Below are 20,918 nucleotides of genomic sequence, written 5' to 3' on the forward strand. Positions count from 1 at the left end.
TACTGACTGTTATATCGGTACTGACTGTTATATCAGTACTGACTGTTATATCAGTACTGACTGTTATATCGGTACTGACTGTTATATCGGTACTGACTGTTATATCGGTACTGACTGTTATATCGGTACTGACTGTTATATCGGTACTGACTGTTATATCAGTACTGACTGTTATATCGGTACTGACTGTTATATCGGTACTGACTGTTATATCGGTACTGACTGTTATATCGGTACTGACTGTTATATCAGGTACTGACTGTTATATCGGTACTGACTGTTATATCAGTACTGACTGTTATATCAGGTACTGACTGTTATATCGGTACTGACTGTTATATCGGTACTGACTGTTATATCAGGTACTGACTGTTATATCGGTACTGACTGTTATATCAGTACTGACTGTTATATCGGTACTGACTGTTATATCAGTACTGACTGTTATATCGGTACTGACTGTTATATCGGTACTGACTGTTATACCAGTACTGACTGTTATATCGGTACTGACTGTTATATCGGTACTGACTGTTATATCAGTACTGACTGTTATATCGGTACTGACTGTTATATCGGTACTGACTGTTATATCGGTACTGACTGTTATACCAGTACTGACTGTTATATCGGTACTGTTATATCGGTACTGACTGTTATATCGGTACTGACTGTTATATCGGTACTGACTGTTATATCGGTACTGACTGTTATATCGGTCGGGGTATGTTGATGTATGACGGGTAATATGTGTATTGTTAGTTGTCGGTCGGGGTATTGAGACATATTCTGCGGTAGCTCCTCGGTTTTGTTATGTAAGGCGAGGACACCGAGATTATTATCGGTGTAATTACAAACCTAGTCCGTGTACCTCGCCATTGTCTCTCGACAAGGAAGTTTGGCTCTGACATGCAGTCTTACACACAAACCATTGTTATAAGGCATGTTTGTGCCTCGCTCCCCAATCCTATCCCCGACAGTACGACCAGTGACAACTATCTTTATATACTATATCGATTTATTAACTTTTGATCACCTGTACCGTACAGAGTTTTTGAAAACACCATGAGAAAGAAACATACACTTGGGAGATTGGCCTGGTTAGCGACACTACCCGGCTTACAGTGAAGTTTCCAGATATCATTGGACACCTATTCACGACTTTTCCTGGTATACTGGGACACATATTCACGACTTTTCCTGGTATACAGGGACACATATTCACGACTTTTCCTGGTATACAGGGACATTTTTCACGATTCAACATTGGAGCAGTAAGGTAAGTTTCTAGTTAGTGAATGTAGCCGTAACAAGTCACGTGTCTCCGTCATACAGGTACAAACGTCGATCTCTGTGACAAATATTCCTTCACCAATCGATATTGAATGTCTTTGATGAGGATTTTTCCTTTGTAATGTGGTTTTGAATTCGGATCGGTTCTACAAATGTCCAATTTGTTCATATTTTGGCTTTAAACAAGGTTTAAACCTGTCGTGTTTGTTGCGTGCTTTGGACGGTTTACTTTTACATGTTCTCGATATGTACTGGGGGCTCATGTTATCTATTGTTTTATGTCCGGATAAACGTCGGCTTACCGTAAAGGTTTATATTAAACAATAGGAATGTATTCATCCTACAAACTACTTACAATATGTATTACTTACCATACAACAACAATATAATATTCATATATTCGATTGTCTAATGAATAAATGAAAATGAATAAATATATAAAAACAAATAAATACATAAAAATAAATAAATGTATAAATAAAGAAATAGATGAATTACGTCAGTTATTACCGCGATTGCTAAGTTACAAATAAATCGTTCGTCAAAACAGGAGACGTCATAAATAGTATTAACTATATAGATATGTGGGGTTTTAATGAAGAAACAGACAAATATAGATTATCTCTATAATGTTAATATACTTCACGATTATTTAACAAGTGATTTATAATCCTTTATGAGATTATCGTATGGTATATTAATCGGATTATAATATGATCGGGTACGTCACTGTACTCTGTGTGAATGTCGAGGATGACACTTTACAAATGTTGTAAAATATTGACAGAAATTATGATTATCCCAGCAAACCAGTACTGAAATTAAAACACAACAAATAAACATGTTTCAGTGGACAAGTTATGATTATCCCAGCAAACCAGTACTGAAATTAAAACACTACAAATAAACATGTTTTAGTGGACAAGTTATGATTATCCCAGCAAACCAGTACTGAAATTAAAACACTACAAATAAACATGTTTTAGTGGACAAGTTATACAGGCTTTGCCATGGTTGTCCCACAACAGAGAGGGCAGGAGACATCCAGTTAATCTACTAGACACATTGTACCTATCTACACTGTATTTTTCTGCCTGTTGATGATTTCTAGTTCCATTAACACTCAATTTAATGGGTGTCGATTAGATGCTGACGAGATAAAACATTACCCGTGTTAGAGTGCCAGATTGATCAGAGGATTACACTAACAACCAGTAGTGTCTCTATAGAATTATCTCATAGCCAGAACCAAGGTAATCCGGTTATCGAACGTGCGTTACATAGAGATGAAGACTGAAATTAAAATATCTGAAAATCGGAGGAACGCGGTAGGTGACAATAGCTGATACACGTACCTGTCAATGATAGAGAGATGGACGTGTAGATGTTACCTGTCAATGATAGAGACGGACGTGTAGATGTTACCTGTCAATGATAGAGACGGACGTGTAGATGTTACCTGTCAATGATAGAGAGATGGACGTGTAGATGGTACCTGTCAATGATAGAGACGTGTAGATGTTACCTGTCAGTGATAGAGACGTGTAGATGTTACCTGTCAATGATAGAGAGACGGACGTGTAGATGTTACCTGTCAATGATAGAGAGACGGACGTGTAGATGTTACCTGTCAATGATAGAGAGACGGACGTGTAGGTGTTACCTGTCAATTATAGAGACGGACGTGTAGATGTTACCTGTCAATGATAGAGACGGACGTGTAGATGTTACCTGTCAATGATAGAGAGACGGACGTGTAGATGTTACCTGTCAATGATAGAGAGACGGACGTGTAGATGTTACCTGTCAATGATAGAGACGTGTAGATGTTACCTGTCAATGATAGGGAGACGGACGTGTAGATGTTACCTGTCAATGATAGAGAGACGGACGTGTAGATGTTACCTGTCAATGATAGAGACGTGTAGATGTTACCTGTCAATGATAGAGACGGACGTGTAGATGTTACCTGTCAATGATAGAGAGACGGACGTGTAGATGTTACCTGTCAATGATAGAGAGACGGACGTGTAGATGTTACCTGTCAATGATAGAGACGGACGTGTAGATGTTACCTGTCAATGATAGAGAGACGGACGTGTAGATGTTACCTGTCAATGATAGAGACGTGTAGATGTTACCTGTCAATGATAGAGACGGACGTGTAGATGTTACCTGTCAATGATAGAGACGGACGTGTAGGTGTTACCTGTCAATGATAGAGAGACGGACGTGTAGATGTTACCTGTCAATGATAGAGACGGACGTGTAGATGTTACCTGTCAATGATAGAGAGACGGACGTGTAGATGTTACCTGTCAATGATAGAGAGACAGACGTGTAGATGTTACCTGTCAATGATAGAGACGGACATGTAGGTGTTACCTGTCAATGATAGAGACGGACGTGTAGATGTTACCTGTCAATGATAGAGACGGACGTGTAGATGTTACCTGTCAATGATAGAGACGGACGTGTAGATGTTACCTGTCAATGATAGAGAGACGGACGTGTAGATGTTACCTGTCAATGATAGAGAGACGGACGTGTAGATGTTACCTGTCAATGATAGAGACGGACATGTAGGTGTTACCTGTCAATGATAGAGACGGACGTGTAGATGTTACCTGTCAATGATAGAGACGGACGTGTAGATGTTACCTGTCAATGATAGAGACGGACGTGTAGATGTTACCTGTCAATGATAGAGACGGACGTGTAGATGTTACCTGTCAATGATAGAGAGACGGACGTGTAGATGTTACCTGTCAATGATAGAGACGGACGTGTAGATGTTACCTGTCAATGATAGAGAGACGGACGTGTAGATGTTACCTGTCAATGATAGAGAGACGGACGTGTAGATGTTACCTGTCAATGATAGAGACGTGTAGATGTTACCAGTCAATGATAGAGAGACAGACGTGTAGATGTTACCTGTCATTGATAGAGACGTGTAGATGTTACCTGTCAATGATAGAGAGACGGACGTGTAGATGTTACCTGTCAATGATAGAGACGGACGTGTAGATGTTACCTGTCAATGATAGAGACGTGTAGATGTTACCTGTCAATGATAGAGACAGACGTGTAGATGTTACCTGTCAATGATAGAGACGTGTAGATGTTACCTGTCAATGATAGAGAGACGGACGTGTAGATGTTACCTGTCAATGATAGAGACGGACGTGTAGATGTTACCTGTCAATGATAGAGACGTGTAGATGTTACCTGTCAATGATAGAGACGGACGTGTAGATGTTACCTGTCAATGATAGAGAGACGGACGTGTAGATGTTACCTGTCATTGATAGAGACGTGTAGATGTTACCTGTCAATGATAGAGACGGACGTGTAGATGTTACCTGTCATTGATAGAGACGTGTAGATGTTACCTGTCAATGATAGAGACGTGTAGATGTTACCTGTCAATGATAGAGAGACGGACGTGTAGATGTTACCTGTCATTGATAGAGACGTGTAGATGTTACCTGTCAATGATAGAGACGGACGTGTAGATGTTACCTGTCAATGATAGAGAGACGGACGTGTAGATGTTACCTGTCAATGATAGAGACGGACGTGTAGATGTTACCTGTCAATGATAGAGATGGACGTGTAGATGTTACCTGTCAATGATAGAGACGGACGTGTAGATGTTACCTGTCAATGATAGAGAGACGGACGTGTAGATGTTACCTGTCAATGATAGAGAGACAGACGTGTAGATGTTACCTGTCAATGATAGAGACGTGTAGATGTTACCTGTCAATGATAGAGAGACGGACGTGTAGATGTTACCTGTCAATGATAGAGACGGACGTGTAGGTGTTACCTGTCAATGATAGAGACGGACGTGTAGATGTTACCTGTCAATGATAGAGAGATGGACGTGTAGATGTTACCTGTCAATGATAGAGAGACGGACGTGTAGATGTTACCTGTCAATGATAGAGACGGACGTGTAGATGTTACCTGTCAATGATAGAGACGTGTAGATGTTACCAGTCAATGATAGAGATGGACGTGTAGATGTTACCTGTCAATGATAGAGAGACCGACGTGTAGATGTTACCTGTCAATGATAGAGACGGACGTGTAGATGTTACCTGTCAATGATAGAGAGACGGACGTGTAGATGTTACCTGTCAATGATAGAGACGGACGTGTAGATGTTACCTGTCAATGATAGAGACGTGTAGATGTTACCAGTCAATGATAGAGATGGACGTGTAGATGTTACCTGTCAATGATAGAGACGGACGTGTAGATGTTACCTGTCAATGATAGAGACGGACGTGTAGATGTTACCTGTCAATGATAGAGACGGACGTGTAGGTGTTACCTGTCAATGATAGAGACGGACGTGTAGATGTTACCTGTCAATGATAGAGAGACGGACGTGTAGATGTTACCTGTCAATGATAGAGAGACGGACGTGTAGATGTTACCTGTCAATGATAGAGACGGACGTGTAGATGTTACCTGTCAATGATAGAGAGACGGACGTGTAGATGTTACCTGTCAATGATAGAGACGGACGTGTAGATGTTACCTGTCAATGATAGAGAGACGGACGTGTAGATGTTACCTGTCAATGATAGAGACGGACGTGTAGATGTTACCTGTCAATGATAGAGACGGACGTGTAGATGTTACCTGTCAATGATAGAGAGACGGACGTGTAGATGTTACCTCTCAATGATAGAGAGACGGACGTGTAGATGTTACCTGTCAATGATAGAGAGACGGACGTGTAGATGTTACCTGTCAATGATAGAGAGACGGACGTGTAGATGTTACCTGTCAATGATAGAGACGGACGTGTAGATGTTACCAGTCAATGATAGAGATGGACGTGTAGATGTTACCTGTCAATGATAGAGACGGACGTGTAGATGTTACCTGTCAATGATAGAGACGGACGTGTAGATGTTACCTGTCAATGATAGAGAGACGGACGTGTATATGTTACCTGTCAATGATAGAGAGACGGACGTGTAGATGGAACCTGTCAATGATAGAGACGGACGTGTAGATGTTACCTGTCAATGATAGAGACGGACGTGTAGATGTTACCTGTCAATGATAGAGGCGTGTAGATGTTACCTGTCAATGATAGAGATGGACGTGTAGATGTTACCTGTCAATGATAGAGACGGACGTGTAGATGTTACCTGTCAATGATAGAGAGACGGGCGTGTAGATGTTACCTGTCAATGATAGAGACGGACGTGTAGATGTTACCTGTCAATGATAGAGACGGACGTGTAGGTGTTACCTGTCAATGATAGAGACGTGTAGATGTTACCTGTCAATGATAGAGAGACGGACGTGTAGATGTTACCTGTCAGTGATAGAGACGTGTAGATGTTACCTGTCAATGATAGAGAGACGGACGTGTAGATGTTACCTGTCAGTGATAGAGACGGACGTGTAGATGTTACCTGTCAATGATAGAGACGTGTAGATGTTACCTGTCAATGATAGAGAGACGGACGTGTAGATGTTACCTGTCAGTGATAGAGACGGACGTGTAGATGTTACCTGTCAATGATAGAGACGTGTAGATGTTACCTGTCAATGATAGAGAGACGGACGTGTAGATGTTACCTGTCAATGATAGAGACGGACGTGTAGATGTTACCTGTCAATGATAGAGACGGACGTGTAGATGTTACCTGTCAATGATAGAGAGACGGACGTGTAGATGTTACCTGTCAATGATAGAGACGTGTAGATGTTACCTGTCAATGATAGAGAGACGGACGTGTAGATGTTACCTGTCATTGATAGAGACGTGTAGATGTTACCTGTCAATAATAGAGACGGACGTGTAGATGTTACCTGTCAGTGATAGAGACGGACGTGTAGATGTTACCTGTCAATGATAGAGAGACGGACGTGTAGGTGTTACCTGTCAATGATAGAGAGACAGACGTGTAGATGTTACCTGTCAATGATAGAGAGACGGACGTGTAGATGTTACCTGTCAATGATAGAGAGATGGACGTGTAGATGTTACCTGTCAATGATAGAGACGTGTAGATGTTACCTGTCAATGATAGAGAGACGGACGTGTAGATGTTACCTGTCATTGATAGAGACGTGTAGATGTTACCTGTCAATGATAGAGACGGACGTGTAGATGTTACCTGTCAGTGATAGAGACGGACGTGTAGATGTTACCTGTCAATGATAGAGAGACGGACGTGTAGGTGTTACCTGTCAATGATAGAGAGACAGACGTGTAGATGTTACCTGTCAATGATAGAGAGACGGACGTGTAGATGTTACCTGTCAATGATAGAGAGACGGACGTGTAGATGTTACCTGTCAATGATAGAGACGGACGTGTAGATGTTACCTGTCAATGATAGAGACGTGTAGATGTTACCAGTCAATGATAGAGAGACGGACGTGTAGATGTTACCTGTCAATGATAGAGAGACAGACGTGTAGATGTTACCTGTCAATGATAGAGAGACAGACGTGTAGATGTTACCTGTCAATGATAGAGACGTGTAGATGTTACCAGTCAATGATAGAGAGACGGACGTGTAGGTGTTACCTGTCAATGATGGAGACGTGTAGATGTTACCTGTCAATGATAGAGACGGACGTGTAGATGTTACCTGTCAATGATAGAGTGACGGACGTGTAGATGTTACCTGTCAATGATAGAGAGACGGACGTGTAGATGTTACCTGTCAATGATAGAGACGGACGTGTAGATGTTAACTGTCAATGATAGTGAGACGGACGTGTAGATGTTACCTGTCAATGATAGAGAGACGGACGTGTAGATGGTACCTGTCAATGATAGAGAGACGGACGTGTAGATGGTACCTGTCAATGATAGAGACGTGTAGATGTTACCTGTCAATGATAGAGAGACGGACGTGTAGATGTTACCTGTCAATGATAGAGACGGACGTGTAGATGTTACCTGTCAATGATAGAGACGGACGTGTAGATGTTACCTGTCAATGATAGAGACGGACGTGTAGATGTTACCTGTCAATGATAGAGAGACGGACGTGTATATGTTACCTGTAAATGATAGAGAGATGGACGTGTAGATGTTACCTGTCAATGATAGAGACGTGTAGATGTTACCTGTCAATGATAGAGACGGACGTGTAGATGTTACCTGTCAATGATAGAGACGTGTAGATGTTACCTGTCAATGATAGAGAGACGGACGTGTAGGTGTTACCTGTCAATGATAGAGACGGACGTGTAGATGTTACCTGTCAATGATAGAGACGGACGTGTAGATGTTACCTGTCAATGATAGAGAGACGGACGTGTAGATGTTACCTGTCAATGATAGAGATGGACGTGTAGATGTTACCTGTCAATGATAGAGAGACGGACGTGTAGATGTTACCTGTCAATGATAGAGACGGACGTGTAGATGTTACCTGTCAATGATAGAGACGGACGTGTAGATGTTACCTGTCAATGATAGAGAGACGGACGTGTAGATGTTACCTGTCAATGATAGAGACGGACGTGTAGATGTTACCTGTCAATGATAGAGACGGACGTGTAGATGTTACCTGTCAATGATAGAGAGACGGACGTGTAGATGTTACCTGTCAATGATAGAGAGACGGACGTGTAGATGTTACCTGATACCTGTTAGTTAGAAATACGTTTTCAGATTTTATTGAACAACATTAATAATACCTTCACTGTTTTCAGATTTTAATTTACTCGAGTGTTTAATTTTTCAGACACTGACTGTCACCAGACAATCGACGATGTCTGTAGCTAAAGTGATGGTTTTCTGTCTGGCATTCATAACTACCGTATCTGCGGTTAAAATTCGGGACCAAAGGAGAATACTGGAGCAGTATGTCAGTGTATGTGGTATGATGTTGTGTAATACATCAATACTCGCCATCAAACCGGAACTGAATTACACATCTAGCTCCAGCTGTCCGGACTGTGAGTGTGATATCAACTGTTGGATAAAAAAGAACTGTTGTCCGGATGTGTACCTATCATTTCCGGACTTTGTGAAGGTCAAAACAAACAAAGTCGTACCTATGAACGGGTCTACGACATATATATCCCAGCCGATGGTTACTACGTGTCCGTCTGAAGATACTTCCTGTGAAGTAGGGACTACGCTAACCGACTTGGTCTCTAATGCTCCAGTATTCGCTGGACCATATAGTCTACCATTTCGGAGTGGGTGTTATGCGAAATGTAACGGATATGACGTCACAGAGGAGTGGTACCTCGATATCAACTGTACTTCCTTTTACGACCTGAACTTTTGCTCTTCCTTTGAGGAAATTTCGGCTACATTACACGCCGCGAATTGCACTGTGACGTATACGCAAGACACAGTGACGAGCTACACACCAACAACTGACGCTGTTATTAGCACGTGCAACGTCACGGGATTCTGGGATACGTATGATGCTGACGTTGACAAACTCTGTGCGAATATAGGCCCGGAAATGGGAAGGCATTCTCTGACTCACTCCAATGTCTTTTGTTATATGTGTAATCCTAGCGAGCCTATAATTACAGGCGTGATATCGACGTGTAATGTGACAGGGAAATGGCACGTGGTGGATCAGGGTCTGAGAGAAGCTTGTGAACACTACCCTCTTGTTCACAGTGAACAGCCGTACAAAAACTGGTTCTGCCGTATGTGTAATGTAGATAGTTCCGACCCGTCCTCGCTCGGTTTACTGGACGGGAAGTATCACTCTGGAGTACAAAACGGTCGCTGACTGGAATCTGAAACCCTGCTCAACAGTATGACGTCACGGTCCAGAGTTTGGACATCGACAACATTGTGAAATCACTTCAGCTACAGGGCAAACTAAAAACCACGACAAACATGGAGGTGAAAAGCAGGGAAGAGAAAATCTTGGCGAACAATGGTGAGATAGATATTAACGGGGTGACAGTAAACATCACCAACCTGTTGTTTAATGTGTATTTGAGGACAGGTTCGTACGAGATATGTACCTCCTCACTCCTGAACGTAACATTTACCGAGAGGTCAAATTGTTCGTGTGACATCACGTGTATATTTAGCGACACAAATGTCTGTTGCCCGGATATTGCGTTTCTATACACCAAATGTATCGACCAATTCGAACTTTCTACAAACCCCCCTGAAAAGAACTCCACGAAACTGCTAGTAATCAGCGAATGTCCGACAGACTATGCTGATGACGTCATGGTTCATCTCTGCCAAAACAATGATTCTACTTACGGGTCCATACCTGTTGAAAGTAACAAATCAAAATTAGTCTTCAAAAACATTTTTTGTGCAATTTGTCACTTAAACAGTGACGTCACCACTGGTTCCTATGACGAGCTGCTGACACAGTTTGTGTTCTTCACGCTGAGACTTGTGTGTCTGTTGCCGATTCCATTTCAGAATGAAATATCAATAGATCGTATCGTGTCACGTGCTAAAACAGAAGGCTGTGTCATCCAATACGTACCCGCGGGACTTCCGGTCAAGTGTGACGCACAGAAAGGGCAATGCGACAAAGTTAAGTTGTGGACAGAAAAAGACCCGGATGTTCAGTGGGCTTGCGAGAGCATGGATTTTTTCCCGCGCTATCAAGACATTGGGAATATATTCTGTGATATCTGTACTCCCCTGCACACATTTCCATTACTGTATACGGTGTGCAACAGGACAGGTGAGTGGAGACACCCACAGCAGGGTTTAGCCAGCGCCTGTAGGTCCTACCCTGCCATCCAAAAAACATTACCGTATAAAAACGGACTCTGCCAGAGATGTAATGATCCTACATGGTCCCGAGGTTTCACGACTAACTCTATGACAGTGGGATCTGTGAGCGAGTTTCCGTCATTAGTGAGTCACTTATCACCTAAGAATACCATTCGAAGTTTCTTCACCACGTATTACGAACAGCCGCCTGACAAAGATGGAGTCCGCGAGAAATGTCAACAACACCAGATATATGACACCTGGAAGGTAGGCTATATATTTCTCTGTATCTATGTCTGTCTAGTGCGATAACTCTATAGTTTTGTAACCGAATCCCTGTAACTAATTGTTATACATATTTATCTGTACAATATAAACGTATTTATCATATCTAACACATGACTACTAATAAAACATTACTTTTGGCGAACTCAAATTGTAGCGGATAATAAAGTTATAACAGATGTGAGTAACGATGAGGTTTACAGTACATGTCATAGAAAACTATACAGTTAAACCTGTCACACGTGACCTTCCAGGGGAGGCAATAAATAGGTCACACATGACACGTGGTCTCTTTATCCATGTTCAGGTAAATTGTATAGTAAACATTGGAAGTGGACGTCACGTGTGGGAGGGTGTCACTTAATTCTGGTGATCATTAACAAAGGCTGGTTTGTCTGTAAAGTCAAACGCTTATAAACCGATAACAGGAGAAGTAGCCAGACCGTCAATAACAGGAGAAGTAGCCAGACCGTCAATAACAGGAGAAGTAGTCAGACCGTCAATAACAGGAGAAGTAGTCAGACCGTCAATAACAGGAGAAGTAGTCAGACCGTCAATAACAGGAGAAGTAGTCAGACCGTCAATAACAGGAGAAGTAGTCAGACCGTCAATAACAGGAGAAGTAGCCAGACCGTCAATAACAGGAGAAGTAGTCAGACCGTCAATAACAGGAGAAGTAGTCAGACCGTCAATAACAGGAGAAGTAGCCAGACCGTCAATAACAGGAGAAGTAGTCAGACCGTCAATAACAGGAGAAATAGTCAGACCGTCAATAACAGGAGAAATAGTCAGACCGTCAATAACAGGAGAAGTAACCAGACCGTCAATAACAGGAGAAGTAGTCAGACCGTCAATAACAGGAGAAGTAGTCAGACCGTCAATAACAGGAGAAATAGTCAGACCGTCAATAACAGGAGAAGTAGCCAGACCGTCAATAACAGGAGAAATAGTCAGACCGTCAATAACAGGAGAAATAGTCAGACCGTCAATAACAGGAGAAGTAGCCAGACCGTCAATAACAGGAGAAGTAGTCAGACCGTCAATAACAGGAGAAGTAGTCAGACCGTCAATAACAGGAGAAGTAGTCAGACCGTCAATAACAGGAGAAGTAGTCAGACCGTCAATAACAGGAGAAATAGTCAGACCGTCAATAACAGGAGAAATAGTCAGACAGTCAATAACAGGAGAAGTAGTCAGACCGTCAATAACAGGAGAAGTAGTCAGACCGTCAATAACAGGAGAAGTAGTCAGACCGTCAATAACAGGAGAAGTAGTCAGACCGTCAATAACAGGAGAAATAGTCAGACCGTCAATAACAGGAGAAGTAGTCAGACCGTCAATAACAGGAGAAGTAGTCAGACCGTCAATAACAGGAGAAGTAGCCAGACCGTCAATAACAGGAGAAGTAGTCAGACCGTCAATAACAGGAGAAGTAGTCAGACCGTCAATAACAGGAGAAGTAGTCAGACCGTCAATAACAGGAGAAGTAGTCAGACCGTCAATAACAGGAGAAATAGTCAGACCGTCAATAACAGGAGAAGTAGCCAGACCGTCAATAACAGGAGAAGTAGTCAGACCGTCAATAACAGGAGAAGTAGTCAGACCGTCAATAACAGGAGAAGTAGTCAGACCGTCAATAACAGGAGAAATAGTCAGACCGTCAATAACAGGAGAAATAGTCAGACCGTCAATAACAGGAGAAGTAGCCAGACCGTCAATAACAGGAGAAGTAGTCAGACCGTCAATAACAGGAGAAATAGTCAGACCGTCAATAACAGGAGAAGTAGTCAGACCGTCAATAACAGGAGAAGTAGTCAGACCGTCAATAACAGGAGAAGTAACCAGACCGTCAATAACAGGAGAAGTAGTCAGACCGTCAATAACAGGAGAAGTAGCCAGACCGTCAATAACAGGAGAAGTAGTCAGACCGTCAATAACAGGAGAAGTAGCCAGACCGTCAATAACAGGAGAAGTAGTCAGACCGTCAATAACAGGAGAAGTAGTCAGACCGTCAATAACAGGAGAAGTAGCCAGACCGTCAATAACAGGAGAAGTAGTCAGACCGTCAATAACAGGAGAAGTAGCCAGACCGTCAATAACAGGAGAAGTAGTCAGACCGTCAATAACAGGAGAAGTAGTCAGACCGTCAATAACAGGAGAAGTAGCCAGACCGTCAATAACAGGAGAAGTAGTCAGACCGTCAATAACAGGAGAAGTAGTCAGACCGTCAATAACAGGAGAAGTAGTCAGACCGTCAATAACAGGAGAAGTAGTCAGACCGTCAATAACAGGAGAAGTAGTCAGACCGTCAATAACAGGAGAAGTAGTCAGACCGTCAATAACAGGAGAAGTAGCCAGACCGTCAATAACAGGAGAAGTAGCCAGACCGTCAATAACAGGAGAAGTAGCCAGACCGTCAATAACAGGAGAAGTAGCCAGACCGTCAATAACAGGAGAATTAGCCAGACCGTCAATAACAGGAGAAGTAGTCAGACAGTCAATAACAGGAGAAATAGTCAGACCGTCAATAACAGGAGAAGTAGTCAGACAGTCAATAACAGGAGAAGTAGTCAGACCGTCAATAACAGGAGAAATAGTCAGACCGTCAATAACAGGAGAAATAGTCAGACCGTCAATAACAGGAGAAGTAGTCAGACCGTCAATAACAGGAGAAGTAGTCAGACCGTCAATAACAGGAGAAGTAGCCAGACCGTCAATAACAGGAGAAGTAGTCAGACCGTCAATAACAGGAGAAATAGTCAGACCGTCAATAACAGGAGAAGTAGCCAGACCGTCAATAACAGGAGAAATAGTCAGACCGTCAATAACAGGAGAAGTAGTCAGACCGTCAATAACAGGAGAAGTAGTCAGACCGTCAATAACAGGAGAAGTAGTCAGACCGTCAATAACAGGAGAAGTAACCAGACCGTCAATAACAGGAGAAGTAGTCAGACCGTCAATAGACGTACAATTAAAGTGACCAGTAAGCCTATCTATAGTAACGTTTTCCTATATGTTTAGGGAGACATGTTAGATGGGTGTCGTCCCCTCTGATAGCTAAGTTATCGTCACTCTGGTCCAATTGTTAGGGTGTCGTCCCCTCTGATAGCTAAGTTGTCGTCACTCTGGTCCAATTGTTAGGGTGTTACGTACCCTGGATTCGACCTTGATTTGATCTGCGGTTGTCGTCGACGCAGAAGACGTTTACTCCCTTGGAACACCTAGTATCACTCTCACTGTATCTTTATTAAAACGGTTAATCATTCTCTTTTGCCAAATGGAAATACAAAAAAACTGTTCTACCATCATGTATTTGTTTGGATCAATACAGTGTAATATTGTTGTTTTGTTTTTCTCTCCACAGAATAAATGTCGGGAGGTGAAATGTAGCCCTGGCCGCCATATTTACAACAGTACCTGTCTACCACTGCTGAAGACAACCACCAATCTATTCTACTCGCTATCACTAGGTCTACAGGGCCGGGTCAGCCACACCGAGATACGGATGACTGATCTACTGGAGGGGATGGCCCACCTCGTACAGGAGTACCTCGCGCGCATCCTCAACATCAGTTACGGGAGCATAACAGTGTCCTCATTTCTTACACTCTCTAATATCGCGTGTCCACACCGATCGTCAGTCATCCAGCGCGGGGCGCTCCTTGATATCATTTTTTCCACTCATTTTGAAATCAAGTCGGAATATGTCAATCGATTTGATACAGAAAACAAACTTATACAACTTCCGGGTCAGATGATGGACGTCACGTTTTTGAAGAAAACTATTTCATTTCAAAATTTCGGAAAACCAGAAAGCTTTCACATTACCGATTCTTATACATAAAACCAGTCGCCATGTCCAGTGTCATGTAGGGCAGACTGCAGCATCTCGGTCCAGACCACTTAGGTCGTATAGACGGTCACAGGTAAATCAACTTCTTCAGTGCAGACAAGTTCATCTGGACGTGGACGAATACGTGATCGATGACGATGGAATGACCTTGACCTTTGCAGACAGCGAGGAAGTGGTGAAATATCCTGAATTTGAATTGATGACAAATGGCAGCGTAGGAATATGTGAGAGTAAACTGCCGACTAGAATCGCCGTGGACAGTGTTGGTAACGACATGGAGAATGCTTTACGTATTTTCACGCTGGTGTTTGTATGTTTGTCCCTGTTCTGTCTACTGGTAACATTCATTCCGTACATACGGTTCCCCTACCTTAGAACTCTGCCCGGATTGAACACCGTCGGTCTCATGGTGTCATTGTTTTTGGTACAGTTTATGTTCATAGTCCAAACATTAACATCGGCAGACAACGTAGCCGCCTGTACCGTATTAGGTATAGTGATGCACGTGCTGTGGCTCGCGTATTTCGCCATGACAGGTGTAGGGACATTCCACATGTACAGAGTATTCGTATCCGATGACTACTGTTCAGACGATTCCCGGAGGTACGGACAGTTCCGCCGTTATGTTATGTTTGCCGGATGTTTTGCTCTGATTTTAGTGATAGTAAATATCGGACTAACCGCCGGCCATTACCGGGGCGACATCTATCGGCTATGGCGGGAAAGGTTGCTTCATGTCCTCCCTGACCGGGAAGGTGCTGGCCTTCATTGTTCCCGTGATTCTGATCTGTGTCTGGAATACACTGTTCTTTGTCGTCACTTACCGGTACATCAGCAAGGAGACACACAACACCAGAAACGTCATTAACGACAGTTCAGTGAAAAAAGACAGTCAATTCTCTCTCGGATTGTTTTCCAAACTCTTCATTCTCAGCGGATTATCGTGGAGTTTACAGATCGTCGATGGATTTTTCCCATTGTCAGTTTTTTCATTCATTGTCACGTTCGTAAATGCTTCCCAGGGTGGTTTGGTTCTATACTTGAACAAGACAAATTTCAAAAGAAGGAAAAACAGACGCCGACCTGGATCGATGTACACGGGGAGTTCTTCACGAAGTCGGACGACAACATATTCGTCCTCGACTAGGGTAACGTCAAGGAACACTGCCAGGGAAACCTTCCAGAATGAAGGCTTTGATTCCGACAATGACGACGCAATGTCGCCCAACAGGTCGGCGTCCTTCCCATGTAATATATCTGTAACGTCTACCACGGAAATCATCAAGAATGCTGAAGGTACAGACGAATGTAACTCCATCAGGAGTGAGTGTGAAGGTACAGACGAGTGTAGCTCCATTAGGAGTCAGTATGAAGGTACAGACGAGTGTAACTCCCTCAGGAGTCAGTGTGATTATATCAGTAAAGACACGATGTCCAGTAACTCTGGCGATGACCCTGTAGGGGAAACAGAATATGTTAACAATAAAAACGACATCAAACATTCCGTCGGCGATGGAATCGGTGATTGTGGTTCCATCGCTGATAACAGAACTGAGCATGACGATACTGGAGTAGTGCTATCTGTAGATACTCTTATTGAAACAGAGGCCTGACTTCAGAACCGTAACGGTGATTCCGATTATACTCCATTTTACATTTTGTGAGATGTGTCGTTCGACGCTCCTTACCCGTGTTATAGTGGGCAGGACACTCTACCCTTTATTGCTCTAGATGACATGCGGCGGGCCTCCCGTATGCTGCTCAGTGAGGTAGTCACCAACTACTATAAAACCCCGCCTCTATGAGACCCTGGCTGCTGTCCGGCCGACAGACACAGCAAACAAATGAGTAGTATTGTTTCCTTCAAACATCAAGGAGTCACATGTGTAGCTGGAGTTAGAGGTAGCAAGTCTCCAGAAATCAAATGTCTTTTAACCCTTAAATCCCATGATATTGCATTGGAGTTAAAAAACACATTCGACATTTTGTTATATCATGGTTTTCCTCCTTTTGCATCAACATTTCTGGTATCTTATATATATGTTTCAAATGAAATAATGAAAATTGTGTTTTTGAATTATTAACGTTGCCATGGCAGTTAATGACTTAATGAAAAGGTTATTTATTAAAAGACCTAAGAGAGTTAATTAATTGCTAATTTGAAAATTTAATGATATATCAGACTTTTGAGGAAGGTCATACTAACCATTAACATTTTATATTTATCTGTGGCTGTTTTCATGGTTGTATAATAAAATTAACGAGCTGTACTTTTTGTAAAGTTTTTTATTTTCATTTTATCCTTCTAGCCGCCATTGTAAGAAATTTGGATTTGTATTACAGGTATATAGAGGTTACAGAATAAGTGGTTGTTGTATATAGAGGTTACACAACGAGTGGTTGTTCTTATATAGAGGTTACACAACGAGTGGTTGTTGTATATAGAGGTTACACAACGAGTGGTTGTTATATATAGAGGTTACACAACGAGTGGTTGTTGTATATAGAGTTTACACAACGAGTGGTTGTTGTATATAGAGGTTACACAACAAGTGGTTGTTGTATATAAAGGTTACACAATGAGTGGTTGTTGTATATAGAGGTTACACAACAAGTGGTTGTTGTATATAGAGGTTACACAATGAGTGGTTGTTGTATATAGAGGTTACACAACGAGTGGTTGTTGTATATAGAGGTTACACAAGGAGTGGTTGTTGTATAGAGGTTACACAACGAGTGGTTGTTGTATATAGAGGTTACACAAGGAGTGGTTGTTGTATATAGAGGTTACACAACGAGTGGTTGTTATATATAGAGGTTACACAACGATTGGTTGTTGTATATAGAGGTTACACAACGAGTGGTTGTTGTATATAGGGGTTACACAACGATTGGTTGTTGTATATAGAGGTTACACAATAAGTGGTTGTTGTATATAGAGGTTACACAACGAGTGGTTGTTGTATATAGGGGTTACACAACGATTGGTTGTTGTATATAGAGGTTACACAATAAGTGGTTGTTGTATATAGAGGTTACACAATGAGTGGTTGTTGTATATAGAGGTTACACAACGAGTGGTTGTTATATATAGAGGCTACACAACGAGTGGTTGTTGTATATAGAGGTTACACAATGAGTGGTTGTTGTATGTAGAGGTTACACAACGAGTGGTTGTTGTATATAGAGGTTACACAACGAGTGGTTGATGTATATAGAGGTTACACAACGAGTGGTTGTTATATATAGAGGTTACACAACGAGTGGTTGTTGTATGTAGAAGTTACACAACGAGTGGTTGTTGTATATAGAAGTTACACAACGAGTGGTTGTTATATATAGAGGTTACAGAATGAGTGGTTGTTATATATAGAGGTTACACAACGAGTGGTTGTTATATATAGAGGTTACAGAATGAGTGGTTGTTGTATATAGAGGTTACACAACGAGTGGTTGTTGTATATAGAGGTTACACAACGATTGGTTGTTGTATATAGAGGTTACACAACGAGTGGTTGTTGTATATAGAGGTTACACAAGGAGTGGTTGTTGTATATAGAGGTTACACAACGAGTGGTTGTTGTATATAGAGGTTACACAACGATTGGTTGTTGTATATAGAGGTTACACAACGAGTGGTTGTTATATATAGAGGTTACACAACGGGTGGTTGTTATATATAGAGGTTACACAACGAGTGGTTGTTGTATATAGAGGTTACACAACGAGTGGTTGTTGTATATAGAGGTTACACAACGAGTGGTTGTTGTATATAGAGGTTACACAACGAGTGGTTGTTGTATATAGAGGTTACACAACGAGTGGTTGTTGTATATAGAGGTTACACAACGAGTGGTTGTTGTATATAGAGGTTACACAATAAGTGGTTGTTGTATATAGAGGTTACACAACGAGTGGTTGTTGTATATAGAGGTTACACAATAAGTGGTTGTTGTATATAGAGGTTACACAACGAGTGGTTGTTGTATATAGAGGTTATACAACGAGTGGTTGTTATATAGAGGTTACACAACGAGTGGTTGTTGTATATAGAGGTTATACAACGAGTGGTTGTTATATAGAGGTTACACAACGATTGGTTGTTGTATATAGAGGTTACACAACGATTGGTTGTTGTATATAGAGGTTACACAACGAGTGGTTGTTGTATATAGAGGTTACACAACGAGTGGTTGTTATATAGAGGTTACACAACGAGTGGTTGTTATATAGAGGTTACACAACGATTGGTTGTTGTATATAGAGGTTACACAAGAAGTGGTTGTTGTATATAGAGGTTACACATTGAGTGGTTGTTGTATGTAGAGGTTACACAACGAGTGGTTGTTGTAGATAGAGGTTACACAACGAGTGGTTGTATATAGAGGTTACACAATAAGTGGTTGTTGTATATAGAGGTTATACAACGAGTGGTTGTTATATAGAGGTTACACAACGATTGGTTGTTGTATATAGAGGTTACACAACGAGTGGTTGTTGTATATAGAAGTTACACAACGAGTGGTTGTTATATAGAGGTTACACAACGATTGGTTGTTGTATATAGAGGTTACACAACGAGTGGTTGTAGTATATAGAGGTTACACAACGAGTGGTTGTTATATAGAGGTTACACAACGAGTGGTTGTTATATAGAGGTTACACAACGATTGGTTGTTGTATATAGAGGTTACACAACGAGTGGTTGTTGTATATAGAGGTTACACAACGAGTGGTTGTTGTATATAGAGGTTACACAACGAGTGGTTGTTGTATATAGAGGTTACACAACGAGTGGTTGTTGTATATAGAAGTTACACAACGAGTGGTTGTTATATAGAGGTTACACAACGATTGGTTGTTGTATATAGAGGTTACACAACGAGTGGTTGTTGTATATAGAGGTTACACAACGAGTGGTTGTTATATAGAGGTTACACAACGAGTGGTTGTTATATAGAGGTTACACAACGATTGGTTGTTGTATATAGAGGTTACACAACGAGTGGTTGTTATATAGAGGTTACACAACGGTTGGTTGTTGTATATAGAGGTTACACAACGAGTGGTTGTTGTATATAGAGGTTACACAACGAGTGGTTGTTGTATATAGGGGTTACACAATGAGTGGTTGTTGTATATAGAGAATACACAACGAGTGGTTGTTGTATAGAGATGTTACACAACGGGTGGTTGTTGTATATAGAGGTTACACAATGAGTGGTTGTTATATAGAGGTTACACAACGAGTGGTTGTTATATATAGAGGTTACACAACGAGTGGTTGTTGTATATAGAAGTTACACAACGAGTGGTTGTTGTATATAGAGGTTACACAATGAGTGGTTGTTATATAGAGGTTACACAACGAGTGGTTGTTATATAGAGGTTACACAACGAGTGGTTGTTATATATAGAGGTTACACAATGAGTGGTTGTTGTATGTAGAGGTTACACAATGAGTGGTTGTTGTATATAGTCGTTACATAACGAGTGGCTGTATATAGAGGTTACACAATGAGTGGTTGTTGTATATATATATACACGAGTGGTTGTTGTATATAGAGGTTACACAACGAGTGGTTGTTGTATATAGAGGTTACACAACGAGTGGTTGTTGTATATAGAGGTTACACAACGAGTGGTTGTTGTATATAGAGGTTACACAACGAGTGGTTGTTGTATATAGAGGTTACACAACGAGTGGTTGTTGTATAAAGAGTTTACAGGAGTGGTTGTTGTATATAGAAGTTACACAACGAGTGGTTG

At 41.6% G+C, this 20,918-nt stretch overlaps 1 pseudogene; it reads left to right on the top strand.

The window, feature by feature from the left end:
* Positions 1–988: 988 nt before the first annotated feature.
* On the top strand, positions 989–17,419 carry LOC117341279 (annotated as a pseudogene).
* The last annotated feature ends 3,499 nt before the right edge of the window (positions 17,420–20,918 follow it).

Source organism: Pecten maximus, chromosome 13 (assembly GCF_902652985.1).
Source record: "Pecten maximus chromosome 13, xPecMax1.1, whole genome shotgun sequence".
In the NCBI taxonomy this organism is placed as follows: Eukaryota; Metazoa; Mollusca; class Bivalvia; order Pectinida; family Pectinidae; genus Pecten; species Pecten maximus.